The following is a 23,256-nucleotide window of genomic DNA, read 5'->3' as shown; positions in this document are numbered from 1 at the left end:
TACTGCTCCTGGACAGCAGGCCTTGCCAGGACCTGAGGAGGGAGTAAAGTTCACTACACAGCTAATTACTAAGGTCCTCTGCAGCTGAACTGAATCAGCCAGCAGCAGCATTCAAGACACAAGTTTACTAACATAAAACATAAGAAACTACTACAGATGAATGCTCACAACAACACAGGAGATAATTCACTGCTCACTGAGTAAGCTCGGCCTGCACCCTCGCACAGCCACAGACAAGGAGTCATTTCCCTGGATATAGTGTGTGTAATACACAACTACCCTTACTGGCAGACTACTATAAAAACTCCTTTTCTACATAAATAGGCCAGGCCATACTGCCTGTAGTTACTTACTTATCCCCCTAAGGCAACTGAACTGGCTAACTCGTATCCTTCCTTAGTCTCCTTCAAATATCAGAGCATGTCCCAGTATCTCTGTTCCTTCCAACAGCTTCCTAGTGAATGACTTTGGGAAAACGCTCCAAACACTTTCCCGCGCTGCTGCTATGGCGAAGGGGTGCAAGGATAGGCGGTGGGGGGTGGGTGTGCACATATGCACATATGGAGGCCCGCCCACACACCGCTCCCCGCATGGTCTTTACTTTAATAAAACACTTTACCTTTAAAAATTTTACTTATTAAGCAAGGGGGCTAGATGAATACTGGCTATTTCATTGTTAAAGACAACTCTTCTGCTGTAAACTACGAGAGGCTCAAACTGACTCAACAAATAGAAATATGATAAATTAATCGGGGAATGAGGATCTCTGGGTGCGGGGGTTCTTATGGTAAGTTTATGGCAGCGAGCGGCCGCTCTTAATCGTACATCTGGCGTTCGTACTCTAACTCTCTCATCATTCTTACTACGTTCTTCTTACTATTTTCGTCATTTTATGTTGCTTTATCTACGCATTTTTGTATAGGTATTGTTACCTAAATAATTTATGTTTCTTATTTATTTATTTTTGTTTAGGTGTTGTTAGCTAATTAATTTATGTTTCCTTTTTATTTGATTTTATGTTTCCTATTTACAATGCTCTGAATTTCCCATAGGTGGAGGGCAAAGCACAACTGGGTCCAGCAGGTGTGGGTATGCCAAGCAATCAAGAACCAGAGCAGGAGGTGGTAACAAGTAATTAACCAATGCATCTTGCCTTGGTTATGTCAGTATATCATCTATACATATCTTGTGTAATAAGTTCAGTTTTTTTATGATTTTTAAAGAAATCCCTCTCAAATTTTTTGTGTCCTTATTGTGTGTTAATACATAAACCAGCAAAATTAACTGGTTCTTGGCAATATATGTGCTTTTTATAGCCCTTCTTATTTAACTTATGCGTCCCATGTCTTACAAATAATATAGTCTGTGAAGGCACAACTCTGAATCATTAATAGTACCTCGTATCAACATTATTAATCACTCACTAGATAATTTAGCACTTCCCCTACAGGTGATCTCAAGAACTCATAAAGTATAAATGATAATCTTCATTGTCACCTTTGGCTTATATTCTTTTAAATTAATAATATTTTGTTTTTATTGGGTGTGTTAGTTGGATTCTTCCTTGTTTCCATGATTTCCATGGTTATGGATAATTATTACATTGATGGTTCTTCATTACTTTTAGTCGAGCAGGTGAATAGGGCAGCATAGAACAGCATGTTTTGCCCCATCATTCAGCTACACCTCCTGCTATGGCTAAGTCTTCCCTCCTGTCCTCACCTCAGCCAATGAAGCCACTGTCTATATTCTGTCAGCAGTGCAGCCCACATCACTCTGCACTCTCCCTGTCCATCCCTCAACATCATTGTCATCACCATCTCCTTCTTGCCTACAGCTGGTCCCAGCAGGCGACACACAAGGAGAGCAGGTCTAGCAGTTCCTCAGATGTTGGAGATCTAACAAGGCATCCTCACTGAGATAAGGAACATGAGAAGTTCCTCATTGGATATGTTGGGTGACCAATTGGATGTAATAAACTCCACTTTCAGGACCTGCATGGAGACCATGACTACAATACTGGAAGTCATAGCCAATTCCCTGGCAGAAATTACTGTCAATAAAGATTAATTACAAGACTATTTTCTTTGTGTATAATGTATGATTAATCTCTTAGTTTTAGATATGATGATTGATTATTAATATATTGTTTTATTTTTTTAAGATTTTCATCATTTTTTTTGTTTGTTTTATAAGTATTTATCTATATGTAGTACAATAAACTTTTTTTTTGGGGGGGGATGAAAGTAAATCTGTATACTAAACTTCTTTTTTATTTTGACAATACTCGAGTGTACATGAGCATAGTGAAAGACTGGAAGGGCACTTAGATGTTAAGATAGGTTGAGGTAGTACATGTGACACAAAAACACCCTGATATAGGGGTTTGAACAAGTGAGGAAGGAAGACTTCAACTGGAAGACATGGGGGGGCTCTTCTGCCAAGGCCACCTTCTTAGATGCTGTCCTCAATAGGCATGAAACATCAAGAGAGAGAGAGAGAGAGAGAGAGAGAGAGAGAGAGAGAGAGAGAGAGAGAGAGAGAGAGAGAGAGAGAGAGAGAGAGAGAGAGAGAGAGAGAGAGACTAAAAAACACATTTTCGTTCAGAGCCCTGCAGCTAGCCAGTCAAACTTGGATGCCTCCTCTATATTCTTAAACTTCGGGGATATCATCGTCAAGTAGTGGTTCATTCAGGGGAATTCTTCTTTGGAGGTACATGTGCAACTGTATACATGCAACTGCTTTATAAACACTTTTAACTGTGGGGTACTGCAGGGTGCCGCCTAACTCATACAGACCCAAGGAGGAGGCAGTAGGCACCTGCCGAAACGATGATTACTCCCAGTGAGATCTAAAGCACTGGATCATATGGTGCTGTGAACTTATTAAACCGAGCTGTAACCTCACTTTGTCTCTCGCAACACAAGGGGGCAGTCACAGCCTGCCCTCTAAAGATAACTCTCTTCCTCCACACAAAACTACAAGCACCTAATTACATACACACCCTTTACACAAAAATTCAAAATTATCAAGGCTACTCCTACACCAGCTTCGGAGTTCCATCTGAGGAGAGGACCACAAATGTCCCCAGGTCGGACTGCTCTTCTGATAACGATCCTAAGTGTCTTAACACTCTCCTCAACTTTTTCTTCATTAACTTCTGCAGCATTCGATTATCTTCCCTTTTGAAGAGATCTCCATTCTTGGAGACTTCAATGTTCACCGCCAGTTTTGGCTTTCTTCTTCCTTCACTGACCATCCTGATGAACTAGCCTTCAACTTTTTATCCTTCACGATCTAGAGCAATTGGTGCAACACCCTACTTGTATTCCTGACTGTCTTGGACATACGCCCAACATTCTTGACCTTTTCCTAACCTCTAATCCTTCTGCTTATGCTGTCACCCTCTCTTCTCCGTTGAGCTCATCCGATCACAATTTCATATCTGTATCTTGTCCTATCGTTCCAATCCCTCCTCAGGATCCACCTAAGCGTAGGCGCCTCTGGCGTCTTGTTTCTGCTAGTTGGAGAGACCTAAGGAGGTATTTTGCTGATTTTCCTTAGGATGACTACAAAGGTGATAGTGTCTGGCATGGTGACATACATTCCTCACTCTTCTTCTCGACCTAAACCTTCCAAACCTTGGTTTAACACAGCTTGTTCTCGTGCTGTACATGATAGAGAGGTGGCCTACAAAAGGTACTTAAGACTTGCATCATCAGAATCTCATTCACTTTATATTTCTGCCCAGAACCATGCCAAGTCTGGTCTCCAACTAGCTAAAAACTTCTCCATTAATAGAAAGTGTCAAAATCTTTCAAAATCTAATTTCCTTCATGACTTTTGGCATCTAGCCAAAAATATCTCCAATAACTTTGCTTCTTTTCTTTCCCCCCTTTATTTCAACCAGATGGCACCACTACTATCCTATCTATCTCTAAAGCTGAACTCTTTGCTCCAACCTTTGGTAAGGACTTTACCTTGGATTCAGGGCTTGTTCCTCCCTCTCCTAAACCGTCTGACTACTTCATGCTACCTATTAAAATTCTTCGCAATGATGTTTTCTATGCCTTCACTGGCCTAAATACTCGAAAAGTTTATGGACCTGATGGGGTCCCTCCTATTGTTCTCCGAAACTGTGCTTCAGTGGTTGCACCTTGCCTAGTCAAATTCTTTCAACTCTGTCACTCAGCATCTATTTTTCCTTCTTGTTGAAAGTTTGCTTATATTCAGCCTGTTCCTAAAAAGGGTGACCGTTCTAATCCCTCAAACTACGGTCCTATTGCTTTAATTTCCTGCCTATCTAAACTTTATTAATCTATCTTCAACAGGAAGCTTCTTAAACATCTTTCACTTCACAACCTTCTATTTGATCGCCAGTACGAGCTCCGTCAAGGCCGCTATACTGGTAATCTTCTGGCTTTTCTTACTGAGTCTTGGTCATCCTCTTTTAGAGATTTTGGTGAAACCTTTGCTTTTGCCTTGGATATATCAAAAGGTTTTGATAGAGTCTGGCACAAAGCTTTGATTTCCAAACTACCCTCCTATGGCTTCAATCCTTCTCTCTCTAACTTCATCTCAAATTTCCTTTCTAACTGTTCTATTGCTGCTATGGTAGGCGGTCACTTTTCTTCTCTTAAATCTATTAAAGGTGGTGTTCCTCAGGGTTCTGTCCTGTCATCCACTCTCTTCTTATTATTCATCAATGATCTTCTAAACCAAATTTCTTGTCCTATCCACTCCTACGCTGATGATACCACCCTGCACTTTTGAACGTCTTTTCATAGATGTCCAACCCTTCAGGAAGTAAACACACAACGCCTGACTTCTGATCTTTCTAAAATTTCTGATTGGAGCAGAGCAAACTTTGTATTATTCAGTGCCTCAAAAACTCAATTCCTCCATCTAACAACTTGACACAACCTTCCAGAGAACTACCCCTTCTTCTTCAGTGACACTCAACTGTCCCCTTCTTCTACACTGAACATCCTCGGTCTGTCCTTTACTTATAATCTGAACTGGAAATTTCACATCTTATTTCCAGCTAAAACAGCTTCTATGAGGTTAGGGATTCTGAGACGTCTCTGCCAGTTTTTCTCACCCCCCCCCCCCAGCTGTTAACTCTGTATAAGGACCTTATCAGTCCATGTAAGGAGTATGCTTCACATGTCTGGGGGGTTCCACTCATAATGCTTTTCTACACAGGGTGGAATCAAAAGCTTTTCGTCTCATGAACATATCTTCTCTAACTGATTGTCTTTATTTTCCCTTTCATCGCCGCAATGTTGCATCTCTAGCTATCTTTTACTTTCTTCATTCTCTCACTCCTCTTCTGTCCACCTCTCTAATGCAAGATCTGACCCGTATTCTCGATCATTCATCCCATGAACTCCAGGTTCCAAACTACCTAGAGTAGTTCCAGGTAAACTCTGGAACTCCCTACTGCTTCTGTATTTCCACCTTCCTCTGACTTGAATTCCTTCAAGAGGGAGGTTTCAAGACACTTATCCTTGAATTTTTGGCTACTGTTTTGGACTCTTTTCTGGGGCTAGGATCTCAGTGGGCCTTTTTTTTTTATTGAATTTTTGTTGACCATGGCCAGTGTCCCACCTACATAAAAAAAAAAAAAGACAGCGGAATTTGGATTCCAGTGTCCCATATGTCTCCTGTATCACCACACATGTCTTTGTATAGCTGTTGTAGGCGTGCTTGCCTGCAGCTCTTGGCTGACTCAAGCGCCATTAGAAAAGGGCTCCAGACGATAGCTGCAATGATAGAAGCAAGTGTAAAGAATTAATCCAGCCAAAAATAACTTTAAAAAATCTTGTTCATAAATAATTAACCAGCACATTATTCTAATACCCATTTCTTGTTCATGAAATTATCCTTCACTTTACTCTCCAGTCTACATAATTGTTATACAGATTATGCTTACCCCACATAAGAAAAATCTTCATATTATACAGAAACAATTTAGCTTTTCAAGTACACTTCCTTAATAACTTTTGCATTTACTGGAGATTATTACTGGAGCCATGGAATTATAATAACTATAGTACTTCATAGGTGACAGTGGTATGTTGACAATTACTTGAAAACTTTTGCTAAAGAATTTTAGCACCACTTTTGTAATACATTACCGCTAAAAGTAAACAAATAATATAACTTGATAACTGAAGAACATATGTAGTAATTAGTTTTGAAGTTTCATACACATTATATGGAGAAGGCAGTAGACACCTGCCGAAACGATAATTACTCCCAGAGAAGTCTAAAGCACTGTTCAGGGGGTGCTGTGAACTTATCATTAAACCCAGCTGTGACCTCATTGAACGTTTCACTTTGTGTCTCACAACACAAGGGGGCAGTCACAGCCTGGTCTCTAAAAACAACTCTCTTCCTCCACACAAAACTACAAGCATCTAATAACACATACACCCTTCACTCAAAAATTTTAAAATCATCATGGCGACTCCTACACCAGCCTCGGAGTCCCCATCTGGGGAGGGGACCATAAATGTCCCCAGGTCAGACTGCCTTTCTGTCGACGACCCTAAGTGTCTTGACACCCCCCTCAACTTTTTCTTCATTAACTTCTGCAACATTCGCGGTCTAAGATCTAATTTTCAAGCTGTAGAACACCACCTCTCCTCTTCTAAACCTCAGCTTCTTTTCCTCACTAAAACTTAGGTGTCTGAGGCAACTGACAGTAGCCCCTTTTCTATTCCCTCCTACTTGCTCTATCCTCATTTACGATCCAAAGCTGGATGTAGCGTTCATGTGCGCAATGACCTAACCTGCTCTTGTCCCCACGCTCTTGAATCTTCAGAATTTTCCACCATCTGGCTACGACTACAGAGTCACTCTCAAACTACATTTATCTGTGCTGTATCTTTTCGCCTAATTCCTCTGACTATATAGAAATTCTTTGACTACTTAACTTCCAAAGTGAAGCACATTCTGACCCTCTTCCCTTTTGCAGAGATCTCCATTCTTGGAGACTTCAATGTTCACCACCAGCTTTGGCTTTTCTCTCCCTTCACTGACCATCCTGGTGAACTACCTTCAACTTTGCTATCCTCCACGACCTAGAGCAATTGGTGCAACACCATACTCGTATTCCTGACCGTCTTGGAGATACGCCCAACATTCTTGACCTTTTCCTGACCTCTAATCCTTCTGCTTATGCTGTCACCCTTCTTCTGTCACCCTTCTGTCTTCTGTCACCCTTCTTCTGTCTTCTCCGTTAGGCTCCTCCGATCACAATCTCATATCTATATCTTGCCCTATTGCTCCAATCCCTCCTCAGGATCCCCCTAAGCAAAGGTGCCTCTAGCATTTTGCCTCTGCTAGTTGGGGGGACCTGAGGAGGTATTTTGCTGATTTTCCTTGGAATAATTACTGCTTCCGTGTCAGAGAGCCGTCTTTGTGTCCTGAGCGCATAACAGAGATGATAGTGTCTGGCATGGAGGCGTACATTCCTCATTCTTTTTCTTGTCCTAAACCTTCTAAACTTTGGTTTAACACAGCTTGTTCTCGTGCTATACATGATAGAGAGGTGGCCCACAAAAGGTACTTAAGCCTTCCATCACCAGGATCTCATGCACTTTATATTTCTGCCCGGAACCATGCCAAGTCTGTTCTCCAACTAGCCAAAAAGTCCTTCATTAACATAAAGTGTCGAAACCTTTCAAGATCTAACTTCTCTCGTGACTTCTGGCATCTAGCCAAAAATATCTCCAATAACTTTGCTTCTTCTTTCCCTCCTTTATTTCAACCAGTTGGCACCACTGCTATCACATCTATTTCTAAAGCTGAACTCTTCGTTCAAACCTTTGCTAAAAACTCTGGCAGAGCAAACTTGGTGTTGTTCAGTGCCTCAAAACTCAATTTTTCCATCTATCAGTTCGACACAACCTTCCAGACAACTATCCCCTCTTCTTCAATGACCCTCAACTGTCCCCCTCTTCTACACTAAACATCCTCGGTCTGTCCTTTACTTATAATCTGAACTGGAAACTTCACATCTCATCTCTAGCTAAAACAGCTTCTATGAAGTTAGGTGTTCTGAGACGTCTCCGCCAATTTTTCTCACACTCCCAGCTGCTAACTCTGTACAAGGGCCTTATCCGACCATGTATGGAGTATGCTTCACATGTCTGGGGGGGGGGGGTTCCACTCACAATGCTCTTCTAGACAGGGTGGAATCAAAAGCTTTTCGTCTCATCAACTCCTCTCCTCTAACTGACTCTCTTCATGCTCTCTCTCACCGCCGCAATGTTGCTTCTCTAACTGTCTTCTACCGCTAACATGCTACATGCTAACTGCTCTTCTGATCTTGCTAACTGCATGCCTCCCCTCCTCCCGCGGCCTCGCTGCACAAGACTTTCTTCTTTCTCTCACCGCTATTCTGTCCACCTCTCTAACGCAAGAGTTAACCAGTATTGTCAATCATCCATCCCTTTTTCTGGTAAACTCTGAAACTCCCTGCCTGCTTCAGTATATCCACCTTCCTATGACTTGAATTCTTTCAAGGGAGAGGTTTAAAGACACTTATCAATTTTTGGCTACTGTTTTCACCCTTTTATGGGACTGGCATTTCAATGGGCATTTTTTTTATTGATTTTCTGTTACCCTTGGCCAGTGTCCTTCCTATATAAAGAAAAAGAAGAAAAAAATAATAATTCAAAGAAATAAATGAAAGGTTACTCACAAAGGAGTTACAAGTGCAGGATTTCATATTGAGGTAGACATCCAGTGGATCAAGCCAATCTCTGAAGACACTTCACCTGCTCACCTTGTCGTATTTTATGCCCCACAGGAATTCCATGAGGGCTGAAAAAGTTATTATTATCAACACGAATGTTTTTATTTTATTTTAAATTTTAGCTGATCATAAAATTTATAAGAAATAAGCACAAAAATTATAAATGATGCTTAAAGGCACCTTGAAATGCAATGTTATTTACAAAAGCTAACTTGTAACTTGTAAAGAAACAATAACTTTTGTCAGGAGTAATGCAACTTAAGTAATATTGGTCATTATATTAAAGAAATTTTAAACTTTAATTAATTCATAACCACCAGTGTATCCAACTTATAATTATTCCTTTTCCATCTCTGGCTTCATACAAATTAACTTGTAATTATAACTTTTCAATCATTGGCTTCATACAAGTTAACAACAGCTGCCTCACCTGCCTGGCCCTTGCTGCTCCTACCACACACCACTACAAAATTTTGGTGTCGCAATTACATTCCACCTCCACCACCACCACAGAACTATGTCTGGCACTTGCTGCCCCAACCAGACAGAATTACCACACCTACCTTAGTACCTAGCCTACTTCTCAACTACACAAGGAGTCCTATCCAAGCGCAGGGGCGCGAGCACAGGACGGGAGGGAAAAAAAAAAATCACGGAAAATCACAGAGTCACTGGCTATTATGCAGCTGTTATGACCTCTGGGATATCCCTCCCCCCTTGTAGAAGGACAAGGAAAAGGACGAAAAGGAGAAGAAAGAGAATGAAGAGAAGGAGGAGAGAGAAGGAAGAGGAGGAGAAGGAAGGGAAGGAAGAAAAGGAAGAAGAGAAGGAGGAGAGGAAAGAAGGAAGGAGGTAGAAGGGAGAGACAGAGAAAGAGAGGGGCGAGGAAAGATGGAAGAACAGGGTGGGCGAAACGTGGGAACGCACAGGGAACCTGGCGGTTGGTCCTCCATTGAGGGTAGTCTGTGTGTGTGTGTGTGTGTGTGTGCTGAGGGTGTGCGGGGGAACGGTAACGGAACGGGGACGTGCGTGCAATCACTGGAGGTTTCAAGATTATTTCAGAGTGCGGTAGAGATATCAAGGGAGAGGATTTACTTCCATTTTAATTGTGAGCGTGAGACAGACACATAAACCCAGCTATTTCCTGTGTGTCTGCCCTCACCCCTCCCACGGAAGCGAAGAGTCGTGGCTTTGTTAACCTAGTGACCTTCATTGACCATCCTGGTAAACTAACCCTCAACTTTGCTATTCTCCACAATCTAGAGCAATTGGTGCAATACCCTACTAGTATTCCTGATCATCTTGTAGATATGCGCAACATTCTCAACCTTTTTCTAACCTTCAATCCTTCTGCTTACGCTGTTACCCTCTCTTCTCCGTTGGGCTCCTCCGATCACAATCTCATATCTATATCTTGTCCTATCGCTCCAATCCCTCCGCAGGATCCCTCTAAGCGGAGGTGTCCCTGGCGTTTTGCCTCTGCTTGTTGGAGGGATCTGAAGAGGTATTTTCCTGATTTTCCTTGGAATGACTATTGCTTCCGTGTCAGAGACCTGTCTCTGTGTGCCGAGCGCATAACAGAGGTGATAGTGTCTGGCATGGAGACGTGCATTCCTCACTCTTTTTCTCGACCTAAACCTTTCAAACCTTGCTTTAACACAGCCTGTTCTCGTACTATACATGATAGAGAGGTGGCCCACAAAAGGTACTTGAGCCTTCCATCACCAGAATCTCATGCACTTTATATTTCTGCCCGGAACCATACCAAGTCTGTTCTCCAACTAACCAAAAAATCCTTCATTAATAGAAAGTGTCAAAATTTTTCAAGATCTAACTCCCCTCGTGACTTCTGGCACCTACCGAAAAACATCACCAATAACTTTACTTCTTCATTTTTCCCTCCTTTATTTCAACCAGATGTTGCTATCACATAGCTGAAGAACCCTTCGCTTAAACCTTTGCTAAAAACGCTATCTTGGATGATTCAGGGCTTGTTCCTCCCTCTCCTTCACCCTCTGACTACTTCATGCTACCTATTAAAATTCTTTGCAATGATGTTTTCCATGCCCTCGAAAGGCTTATGGACTAATGGGATCCCTCCTATTGTTCTCCGAAACTGCGCCTCAGTGTTTGCACCTTGCCTAGTCAACCTCTTTCAGCTTTGTCTGTCAACATCTACCTTTCCTTCTTGCTGAAAGTTTGCTTACATGCAGCCTGTTCCTAAAAAGAGAGACCGTTCTAATTCTTCAAACAACCTTCCAATTGCTTTAATTTTCTGCCTATCTAAAGTTTTTGAATCTATCCTCAACAGGAAGATTCTTAAACACCTATCATTTCACAACCTTCTATCTGATTGCCAGTACGAGTTCCGTCAAGGCCGCTGTACAAGTGACCTTCTGGCTTTCCTTATTGAGTCTTGGTCATCCTCTTTTAGAGACTTTGGTGAAACTTTTACTGATGCATTAGATATATCAAAAGGTTTTGATAGAGTCTGGCACAAAGCTTTAATTTCCAAACTACCCTCCTACAGCTTCTATCCTTCTCTCTGTAACTTCATCTCAAGTTTCCTTTCTGACCTGTGTATTACTGCTGTGGTAGACGGTCACACTGCTCTTCTCCAAAATCTTTTAACAGTGGTGTTCCTCAGGATTCTGTCCTGTCATCCACTCTCTTCTTATTATTCATCAGTTATCTAAATCAAATTCCTTGTCCTATCCACTCTTCGTTGATGATACCACTCTGCACTTTTCCACGTTGTTTTGTAAGCGTGCAATCCTTCAGGAAGTAAACAGTTCATGCAGGAAAGCCACTGAACGCCTGACTTCTGATTTCTCTAAAATTTCTGATTGAGACAGAGCAAATTTGGTATTGTTCAGTGCCTCAAAAATTCAATTCCTCCATCTATCAACATGACACAACCTTCCAGACGACTATCCCCTCTTCTTCAGTGGCACTCAACTTTCCCCCTCTTCTACACTGAACATCCTCGGTATGCCCTTTTCTTATAATCTTAACTGGAAATTTCACATCTCATATCTAGCTAGAACAGCAAGATATGTTAAACTCTGGACCTTCTTCTCTGCTTCTGTATTTCCAACTTCCTATGACTTGAACTCCTTCAAGAGGGAGGTTTCAAAACACTTACCCTTCAATTTTTTTCCTAAGTCTTCAAACCTTGTTCGGGGAACGGTGGGATTTTTTTTAAAATTTTTATTAGGTTTTGTTGCCTTTGCCCGACGTCCCTCCTACATTAAAAAAAAAAAAAAAAAGATGGAAGGACCTGGCAGTTTTAATAAGTCAATATTATTATACTTTGGTATTAAGAAGGGTGGCTGTCCAAGTTTTTGTCCTTGTCCATTCATCTAAACAAAAATGTATTTAATTGAACTCCATAAAGGACTCCATTAAAGCACACACACACACACACACACACACACACACACACACACACACACACACACACACACACACACACACACACACACACACACACACACACACACACACACACACACACACACACACACACACACATATATATATATATATATACGAGTATATATATATATATATATATATATATATATATATATATATATATATATATATATATATATATATATATATATATATATATATATATATATATATATTTTTTATGTAGGAAGGATACTGGCCAAGGGCAACAAAAATCTAATAAAAAAAATGCCCACTGAAATGCCAGTCCCTTAAAAGGGTCAAAGCAGTGGTCAAAAATTGGTGGATAAGTGTCTTGAAACCTCCCTCTTGAAGGAATGCAAGTCATAGGAAGGTGGAAATACAGAAGCAGGCAAGGAGTTCCAGAGTTTAAAAGAGAAAGGGATGAATGATTTAGAATACTGGTTAACTCTTGCGTTAGAGAGGTAGACAGAATAGGGGTGAGAGAAAGAAGAAAGTCTTGTGCAGCGAGGCCGCGGGAGGAGGGGAGGCATGCAGTTAGCAAGATCAGAAGAGCAGTTAGCATGAAAATAGCAGTAGAAGACAGCTAGATATGCAACATTGCGGCGGTGAGAGAGAGGCTGAAGACAGTCAGTTAGAGGAGAGGAGTTGATGAGACGAAAAGCTTTTGATTCCACCCTGTCTAGAAGAGCATTGTGAGTGGAGCCCCCCCAGACATGTGAAGCATACTCCATACATGGACGGATAAGGCCCTTGTACAGAGTTAGCAGCTGGGGGGGTGAGAAAAATTATTATATATAAGTAAAGGACAGACCGAGGATGTTCAGTGTAGAAGAGGGGGACAGTTGAGTGTCATTGAAGAAGAGGGGATAGTTGTCTGGAAGATTGTGTCGAGTTGATAGATGGAGGAATTGAGTTTTTTGAGGCATTGAACAATACCAAGTTTGCCCTGCCCCAATCAGAAATTTTAGAAAGATCAGAAGTCAGGCGTTCTGTGGCTTCCCTGCGTGATATGTTTACCTCCTGAAGGGTTGGACGTCTATGAAAAGACGTGGAAAAGTGCAGGGTGGTATCATCAGCATAGGAGTGGATAGGACAAGAAGTTTGATTTAGAAGATCATTAATGAATAATAAGAAGAGAGTGGGTGACAGGACAGAACCCTGAGGAACACCACTGTTAATAGATTTAGGAGAAGAACAGTGACCGTCTACCACAGCAGCAATAGAACGGTCAGAAAGGAAACTTGAGATGAAGTTACAGAGAGAAGGATAGAAACCGTAGGAGGGTAGTTTGGAAATCAAACCTTTGTGCCAGACTCTATCAAAAGCTTTTGATATGTCCAAGGCAACAGCAAAAGTTTCACCAAAGTCTCTAAAAGAGGATGACCAAGACTCAGTAAGGAAAGCCAGAACATCACCAGTAGAGCGGCCTTGACGGAACCCATACTGGCGATCAGATAGAAGGTTGTGAAGTGATAGATGTTTAAGATTCTTCCTGTTGAGGATAGATTCAAAAACTTTAGATAAGCAGGAAATTAAAGCAATAGGACGGTAGTTTGAGGGATTAGAGCGGTCACCCTTTTTAGGAACAGGTTGAATGTAAGCAAACTTCCAGCAAGAAGGAAAGGTAGATGTTGACAGACAGAGCTGAAAGAGTTTGACTTGGCAAGGTGCAAGCACGGAGGCACAGTTTCGGAGAACAATAGGAGGGACCCCATCAGGTCCATAAGCCTTCCGAGGGTTTAGGCCAGCGAGGGCATGGAAAACATCATTACGAAGAATTTTAATACGTGGCATGAAGTAGTCAGAGGGTGGAGGAGAGGGAGGAACAAGCCCAGAATCGTCCAAGGTAGAGTTTTTAGCAAAGGTTTGAGCAAAGAGTTCAGCTTTAGAAATAGATGTGATAGCAGTGGTGCCATCTGGTTGAAGTAGAGGAGGGAAAGAAGAAGAAGCAAAGTTATTGGAGATATTTTTGGCTAGATGCCAGAAATCACGAGGGGAGTTAGATCTTGAAAGGTTTTGACATTTTCTGTTAATGAAGGAGTTTTTGGCTAGTTGGAGAACAGACTTGGCATGGTTCCGGGCAGAAATATAAAGTGCATGAGATTCTGGTGAAGGAAGGCTTAAGTACCTTTTGTGGGCCACCTCTCTATCATGTATAGCACGAGAACAAGCTGTGTTAAACCAAGGTTTAGAAGGTTTAGGACGAGAAAAAGAGTGAGGAATGTACACCTCCATGCCAGACACTATCACCTCTGTTATGCGCTCAGCACACAAAGACGGGTCTCTGACACGAAAGCAGTAGTCATTCCAAGGAAAATCAGCAAAATACCTCCTCAGGTCCCCCCAACTAGCAGAGGCAAAACGCCAGAGGCACCTTCGCTTAGGGGGATCCTGAGGAGGGATTGGAGTGATAGGACAAGATAAAGATATGAGATTGTGATCGGAGGAGCCCAACGGAGAAGAAAGGGTGACAGCATAAGCAGAAGGATTAGAGGTCAGGAAGAGGTCAAGAATGTTGGGCGTATCTCCAAGACGGTCATGAATACGAGTAAGGTGTTGCACCAATTGCTCTAGGTCATGGAGGATAGCAAAGTTGTAGGCTAGTTCACAAGGATGGTCAGTGAAGGGAGAGGAAAGCCAAAGCTGGTGGTGAACATTGAAGTCTCCAAGAATGGAGATCTCTGCAAAAGGGAAGAGGGTCAGAATGTGCTCCACTTTGGAAGTTAAGTAGTCAAAGAATTTCTTATAGTCAGAGGAGTTAGGAGAGAGGTATACAGCACAGATAAATTTAGTGTGAGAATGACTCTGTAGTCGTAGCCAGATGGTGGAAAACTCGGAAGATTCAAGAGCGTGGGCACGAGAGCAGGTTAAGTCATTGCGCACGTAAACGCAGCATCCAGCTTTGGATCGAAAATGAGGATAGAGAAAGTAGGAGGGAACAGAAAAGGGGTTACTGTCAGTTGCCTCAGACACCTGAGTTTCAGTGTGGAAAAGAAGATGAGGTTTAGAAGAGGAGAGGTGGTGTTCTACAGATTGAAAATTAGATCTTAGACCGCGAATGTTGCAGAAGTTAATGAAGAAAACGTTGAGGGGGGTGTCAAGACACTTACGGTCGTCGACGGAAAGGCAGTCCGACCTGGGGACATTTATGGTCCCCTCCCCAGATGGGGACTCCGAGGCTGGTGTAGGAGTCGCCATGATTTTTAAATTTTTGGAGTGAAGGGTGTGTGTGTTATTAGGTGCTTGTAGTTTTGTGTGGAGGAAGAGAGTTGTCTTTAGAGGGCAGGCTGTGACTACCCCCTTGTTTTGTGAGACACAAAGGGAAACGTTCAGTGAGGTCACAGCTGGGTTTAATGATAAGTTCACAGCACCCCCCGAACAGTGCTTTAGACCTCACTGGGAGTAATTATATATATATATATATATATATATATATATATATATATATATATATATATATATATATATATATATATATATATATATATATATATATATATCAGAACGCGTTACTTCTGATCTTTCTAAAATTTCTGATTGGGGCAGAGCAAACTTGGTATTGTTCAATGCCTAAAAAACTCAATTCCTCCATCCAGACTTACAATCTGAACTGGAAACTTCACATCTCATCTCTAGCTAAAACAGCTTCTATGAAGTTAGGTGTTCTGAGACGTCTCCGCCAGTTTTTCTCACACTCCCAGCTGCTAACTCTGTACAAGGGCCTTATCCGTCCATGTATGGAGTATGCTTCACATGTCTGGGGGGCTCCACTCACAATGCTCTTCTAGACAGGGTGGAATCAAAAGCTTTTCGTCTCATCAACTCCTCTCCTCTAACTGACTGTCTTCAGCCTCTCTCTCACCGCCGCAATGTTGCATATCTAGCTGTCTTCTACTGCTATTTTCATGCTAACTGCTCTTCTGATCTTGCTAACTGCATGCCTCCCCTCCTCCCGCGGCCTCGTTGCACAAGACTTTCTTCTTTCTCTCACCCCTATTCTGTCTACCTCTCTAACGCAAGAGTTAACCAGTATTCTAAATCATTCATCCCTTTCTCTTTTAAACTCTGGAACTCCCTGCCTGCTTCTGTATTTCCACTTTCCTATGACTTAAATTCCTTCAAGAGCGAGGTTTCAAGACATTCATCAATTTTTGACTACTGCTTTGACCCTTTTATGGGACTGGCATTTCAGTGTTTATTTTTTTTGTTGGATTTTTGTTGCCCTTGGCCAGTGTCCTCTCTACATAGAAAAAAAAAAAAAAAAAAAAAAAAAAAAAAAAAAAAATATATATATATATATATATATATATATATATATATATATATATATATATATATATATATATATATATATATATATATATATATATATATATATATATATATATATATATATATATATATATATATGTATGTATGTGTGTGTGTGTGTGTGTGGCTGAATGTGATGGCAAGTTCTTAAGTCTTAAGGACTTGTCCGTAAAATACAATAAATAGAGGTGCAGGCATTCTTGAATTACCAGTTTCTGTTTTATTGTTGGAAACGACTATTTTCTTATCCTTCTTATATGCTCATTAATTCGGTTATCATAAGCCACACACGACAGAAACACAACACAGAGCCTTCACAAATAAAGTTGGGGATGGAGCTGATGGCTATGGGCAGAAGCTAAACTGAGTAACACTAAACAAGAGATATGCTATGTGTAGCCTTCGTTTTTTTTTTTTTCTTCACCTTTTTTTTTCATGCAAGTAATTATGTGTGCAAGAAACCAACGTCATAGTTACATATAGATGTTCTAGATTTAAATGGAAAAAAAAAATCGATTACTTAACATGAAATATCATGTACTTCATATTTAAAATATAAGTACAAAAAAAAATATCAACAGTTCGTTTATTATCCGTCTTCTATTTCAAATCCTATTAAGCCAAGTAAAAGAAATTCGTCTACCCCTTATTGAAAATAGTTATGTATAGCCTTTAAAAAAAATAAGCTCAAAACACGAGTCTATCCTAAATTTTTCTATTCTAGTTTCGATGGCACTGACCGGAGTGAGAGTGCTCATGGTGGAATTTAAAAGTAGCTTTTTTCAGCTTTCTTTTGTATTATTTTTGTCTGACGGTCCGTAAGATCACTGACACAAAGGAGAAAAGTGGGAAGTGGTTTTCCGAAGGCCCGTTAAATTGGTAATGCATTTGAACTAGAGTGAAGGATTACTGTCTTTGATGTATTGTATTTTAGTTGGGTAATATATATATATATATATATATATATATATATATATATATATATATATATATATATATATATATATATATATATATATATATATTCTCTGATTCCGTTACTAACGGTAGTAAGAACATAAGAACATAAGAAATTAGGAAAGCTGCAAGAAGCCACCAGGCTCACACGCTTTTTGAAATATACCTACCTATTTCCACCTATCATCCCCATCCATAAATTCGTCTAATCTTCTCTTAAAGCTTCCTAATGTCTTAGCACTAACAACTTGATTATTGAGTCCGTTTTATTCATCTACCAATCTATTTGAGAACCAATTTCTTCCTATCTCTTTCTTAAACCTAAACTTTTCAGGCTTGAACCCATTATTTCTTGTTCTGTCCTGGTTGCTGATCCTAAGAATTTTGCTTACGTCTCCCTTGTTATAACCTTTAAACCACTTAAAGACAGGTTTCCTCTTAACCTACGTCTCTCTAAAGAATGTAAATTTATCAGCTTCAGTCTCGCCTCGTAAGGAATACTCTCCATCACCTGTATCCTTTTAGTCATTCTCCTTTGTACTGATTCTAATAGACCTATATCCTTACTGTAATGTGGGGACCAGAACTGTACCGCATAGTCTAGATGAGGTCTGACCAGCACCAAATATAACTTTAATATTAATTCGGGCTTTCTACTTTTAACACTCCCAAAAATGAATCCTAATACCCTATTTGCCCTATTTCTGGCCTCTATGCATTGCCTTTCTAGACGGAGTTCAGAGCTAACTATAACTCCTAAATCTTTTTCGTACCCTGAACCTAGAAGTTTCGTTGTTTTTTGTGTACCAACTGTGTGGGTTTCCTCTACCTACGCTAAGTACTTTGCATTTGTTGATAGTGTGATAGTTGGTACAGTTATCCTGAACTACCGTGATCCTTGTCCAAGAGTGTTGCATGATTCAATGACTGAAAAAAAGGAGAGCAGACACCGGGTGGCATGGGGCTTGTAGAACTGCTGTTCAGAGGATGGATTAGTGGTTACTGCGTCCGAAAGTAGGGAGAGATGTCGGAAGAAGGTAGTAGTCTTGAAGTGTGTGAGAATAAGGTCTAGGATCCTCTAGCCATAGGTGGGAAATGTGACCACTTGCGTGAGATGCAAGTGTTCTTGGAGACTGCTTGTTGTTGTTGAGTTTTCCACCTATGACCAGCTATGGAGTTAATTATTCAGTTTTGAACACGTTCGAAGTGTGGATGAGGTGCTGAAGCGGTTCCTATTTAGCGATAGTGCAGGGTGGGGCATACAGAATAAAGTAGAAAATCAAAGTGGCTCTCCTTGGAGACTTAACTAGTGTCGCCCTATTTCTTAGTGACTCTACCACACAAGACATGCCCGCGGGTATTTCACAAGGGATGTCCGCGTAGAGATGTGTGGAGCGGAACGAGTCATGGCAGAAAATAGCCATTCCACTGCCGTATTTATTGTGGTCAGGATGGTGGAAAAAGTGTATTTAGGTATAGTGATTATTTCCCGTTGTAGTTGCCATGCCTCAGTGAAATGACTGTTGGCGCTGTTGACAGCAATGATCATCACCTCCAGCTTAATGGGATGGAAGGTAATAATGATGGAGAGGGGTTGCGTGGGATGTACCACATTCTGGGTTTGTTATGAAGGTGCATATCTTTTATTAGAAGTAGCAGTTATGTTTTTTTTATCTGTTTGGGTCCGTTGTGTCGGTGGCTGTGTGCATGAAAGGTGCCTTGGGACTTGAACTTTTCCAGACACTGTCAGAAGGGGAGTCATTTCCTTTGTTTAGGTTGTGTGCGGGTGTATTTAATGATCACTGGTGGTTGGCTGATTGGAGGGACATTATATAGTTTCTTCCACTGATTCGGGAAAAAGGGGGAAGATCTGTCACTAGTTCTAGTGAGGTGAGCTGGTATGCGATATACTTACATACTTTAACGCAAACTGTTTGTATTGAGATCATTAAGGTTCATTAAGCTGTTGTTGACGTAGTTATTTATAGTAGCTTAGTATTGGTGCACTTGTTTCGCTTTTAGGAGTAATTGAGGTTACAGCGACGAGTCAGTTCCTCACAGTCTGTCCTGTCACCCACTTCCTTTCCATTATTCATCAATGATCTAAAACCAAACTTCTTATCCTATCCACTCGTACGCTGATGACACCACCCTGCACTTTTCTACGTCTTTCCGTAGACGTTTAACCCTTCAGGAAGTAAATAGTTCATGCAGGAAAGTTACAGAGCCCCTGACTTTTGATTTCTTTAAAATTTCTGATCAGGGCAGAGCAAACTTATTATTGTTCAATGTCTCAAAAACTCAATTCTTCCATCTATTAACTCGACACAACCTACCAGACAACTGTCCCCTCTTCTTCATTGACATTCATCTGCCCCTTCTTCTACAGTAAACATCCTCGGCCTGTCCTTACTTATAATCTAAACTGGAAACTTCGCATCTCATCTCTGCTTAAAACAGCTTTTATGAAGTTAGCCGTTCTGAGTCATCTTCGCCAGTTTTTTCTTCTCCCCCCCCCCTCCCACCCAGCTGCTAACTCTGTACAGGGAACTTATCCGTCCATGTATGGAGTATGCTTCACATTTTTTTATTGTTTTTTTATGTACGAGGCATACTAGCCAAGGGCAACAAAGTCCAATAAAAGAAAAAAAGCCCACTGAGATGCCAGTCCCATGAAAGGGTCCAAAGCGGTAGTCAAAAATTGAAGGAACATCTTGAGATGCATGAGATTCTGGTGGTGGAAGGCACAAGAACAAGCTGTGTTAAACCAAGATTTGGAAGGTTTAGGTCGAGAAAAAGAGTGACGAATGTACGCCTCCACGCCAGACACTATCCCCTCAGTTATGCGCTCGACACAATGACGGGTCTTTGACACGGAACAAGTAGTCATTCCAGGGAAAATCTGCAAAATAGCTCCTCTGGTCCCCACAACAAGCAGAGACAAAACGCCAGAGGCACCTTCACTTAGAGGGATCCTGAGGAGGGATTGGAGCGATAGGACAAGATACAGATATGAGATTGATCGGAGGATCCCAACGGAGAAGAGAGGGTGACAGCATAAACAGAAGGATTAGAGATCAGGAAAAGGTTAAGAATGTTGGACGTATGTCCAAGACGATCAGGAATACGAGTAGGGTGTTGCACAAATGGCTCTAGGTCGTGGAAGATAGCAAAGTTGAATGCTAGTTCACCAGGATGGACAGTGAAGTGAGAGGAAAGCCAAAGCTGGTGGTGAACATTGAAGTCTCCAAGAATGGAGATCTCTGCAAAAGAGAAGAGAGTCAGAATGTGCTCCACTCTGGAAGTTAAGTAGTCAAAGAATTTCTTATAGTCAGAGGAGTTAGGTGAGAGGTATACAGCACAGATAAATTTAGTTTGAGCGTGACTCTGTAGTCGTAGCCAGATGGTGGAAAACTCGAAAGATTCAAGAACGTGGGCACTAAAGCAGGTTAAGTCGTTGTACACATAAACGCAACATCCAGCTCTGGACTGAAAATGAGGATAGAGAAAGTAGGAGGGAACAGAAAAGGGGCTACTGTCAGTTGCCTCAGACACCTGAGTTTCAGTGAGGAAAAGAAACTGAGGTTTAGAAGAGGAGAGGTGGTGCTCTACAGACTGAAAATTAGATCTTAGACCACGAATGTTGCAGAAGTTAATGAAGAAAAGGTTGAGGGGGTGGTGTCAAGACACGTAGGGTCGTTATCAGAATAGCAGTCCAACCTGGGGATATTTGTGATCCCCTCCCCAGACGGGGACTCCGAGGCTGGTGTAGGAGTCACCATGATAATTTTGAATTTTTCATTGAAGGGTTTGTGTGTGTTATTAGGTGCTTGTAGTTTTGTGTTTAGAGGGCAGGCTGTGACTGCCCCTTTGTGTTATGGAACACAAAGGGAAACGTTCAGTGAGGTCACAACTGGTTTTAATGATAAGTTCACAGCACCCCCCTGATCCAGTGCCTTAGAATCTCACTGGGAGTAATCAACGTTTCGGCAGGTGCCTACTGCTTCCTCCTAGGATGGATTCCAATCGTATCGCTCTTTTAAACAGGAATCTAAAGCTTTTCGTCTTATCAACTTCTCTCCTCTAACTGATTGCCTTCAGTGTCTTTCTCATCGGCACAATGTTGCATCTCTTGCTATCTTCTACCGCTATTTTCATGCCAACTCTTCTTTTGATCTTGCTGACTGCATGCCTCCCCTCTTTCCGCGGCCTCGCTGCACAAGACTTTCTTCTTTTTCTCATCCCTATTCTGTCCTTTCTAATGCAAGAGTTAAACATTATTCTCATTCATTCATTCCTTTCTCTAGCAAACTCTGAAATTCCCTGCAAGTTTTTGTATTTTTACCTTCCTATGACTTCAACTCTTTCAAGAGGAAGGTTTCAAAACACTTATTCTGTAATTCTTGACTACCGGTTTCGACTCTGTTCGGAGACCGGCACTTTTTTTTTTTCAGTTTTGTTTCCCTTTAGCGGTGCCCTTCCTACATAAAAAAAAATAAATAAATACATAAAAATACAGGTGAACTACTGGCAGCCAGGAACGCGCCGAAGCACTTCTCGTCTCTCTCTCGTGTGCTACGTTTGTGTTTATGTGTGTGTGTGTGTGTGTGTGTGTGTGTGTGTGTGTGTGTGTGTGTGTGTGTGTGTGTGTGTGTGTGTGTGTGATTATCTGTGAATGTAAATACATGTGTCGTATCACTCATATTCCCAGTAATGATGCATTTTTCTTCTTCAACGCTTTTTTAATCAATTCCTCTGCTCTTCTTTCTTCCTACCGTCCCTTGTAAATTTATCACTATATATATATATATATATATATATATATATATATATATATATATATATATATATATATATATATATATATATATATATATATATATATATATATATATATATATATATATATATATATATATATATATATATATATATATATATATGTTTTTTTTTTTTCAACTCCTATCGACATAAAAAATCGTCAAAATAATTCATATCAGATCAGCCTGGAAAGATGAAACAAATAGTAGGTTAAAAGTAAACTACCAACAGATCGAGTTATCGTAATATTCCCGACTAGTTTTTCATTTCACGGACATATCATGCAGTGACAAGCAGAGGCAGATTTCGAAATAACACACGAAAACGTTTTTCCTTTTTTCTTTTTTTTTTCTCTCTCTCTGGTGGGGTAGGAAGCGTGCCAACGATACTGTGTTATGCATATGACGACTAGGTGTACACTTATACGTATGCAATAGAATTAATTTTAAATTACTATTTTAAATCTTTATGTAAATACGGTGCTATGTGTGTTTATGTTCGTATTTTTCCGTCTGTCTGCCGCCTATTCATCTACTTTTTTTTCTTCATCAATTTATTGTATGTGTGGCCGGCCCTTTGACGGCTAGCGTATGTGTGTGTGTGTGTGTGTGTGTGTGTGTGTGTGTGTGTGTGTGTTTGTGTGTGTGGGTATGTTTGTATGTTTGTGTGCGTGTGTGTATGTGTGTGTGTGTGAGTGGGTCGGTGTGTGTGTGTGTGTAGGTAGGCGGGGGAGGCGGGGTGCACCCGCCTATCTCTCCGACCATACTACACCTTCCACTTGCTTTCATTACAAGTCCAACACCACGATTTTCCATTCACACATACCTGTTCCTGTTCATGTCTTGCCGTGTCTTCTAATAATAGCAACCAGCCGCCCCCTGCCGACTCCCCCCTGTTATGTATACTACTTCTATAACTGCACACACACACACACACACACATACGAGTATATATATATA

The sequence above is a fragment of the Scylla paramamosain genome, chromosome 3 (assembly GCF_035594125.1).
Source record: "Scylla paramamosain isolate STU-SP2022 chromosome 3, ASM3559412v1, whole genome shotgun sequence".
Taxonomy (NCBI): domain Eukaryota; kingdom Metazoa; phylum Arthropoda; class Malacostraca; order Decapoda; family Portunidae; genus Scylla; species Scylla paramamosain.
Note: the sequence above shows the minus strand (reverse complement) of the source record.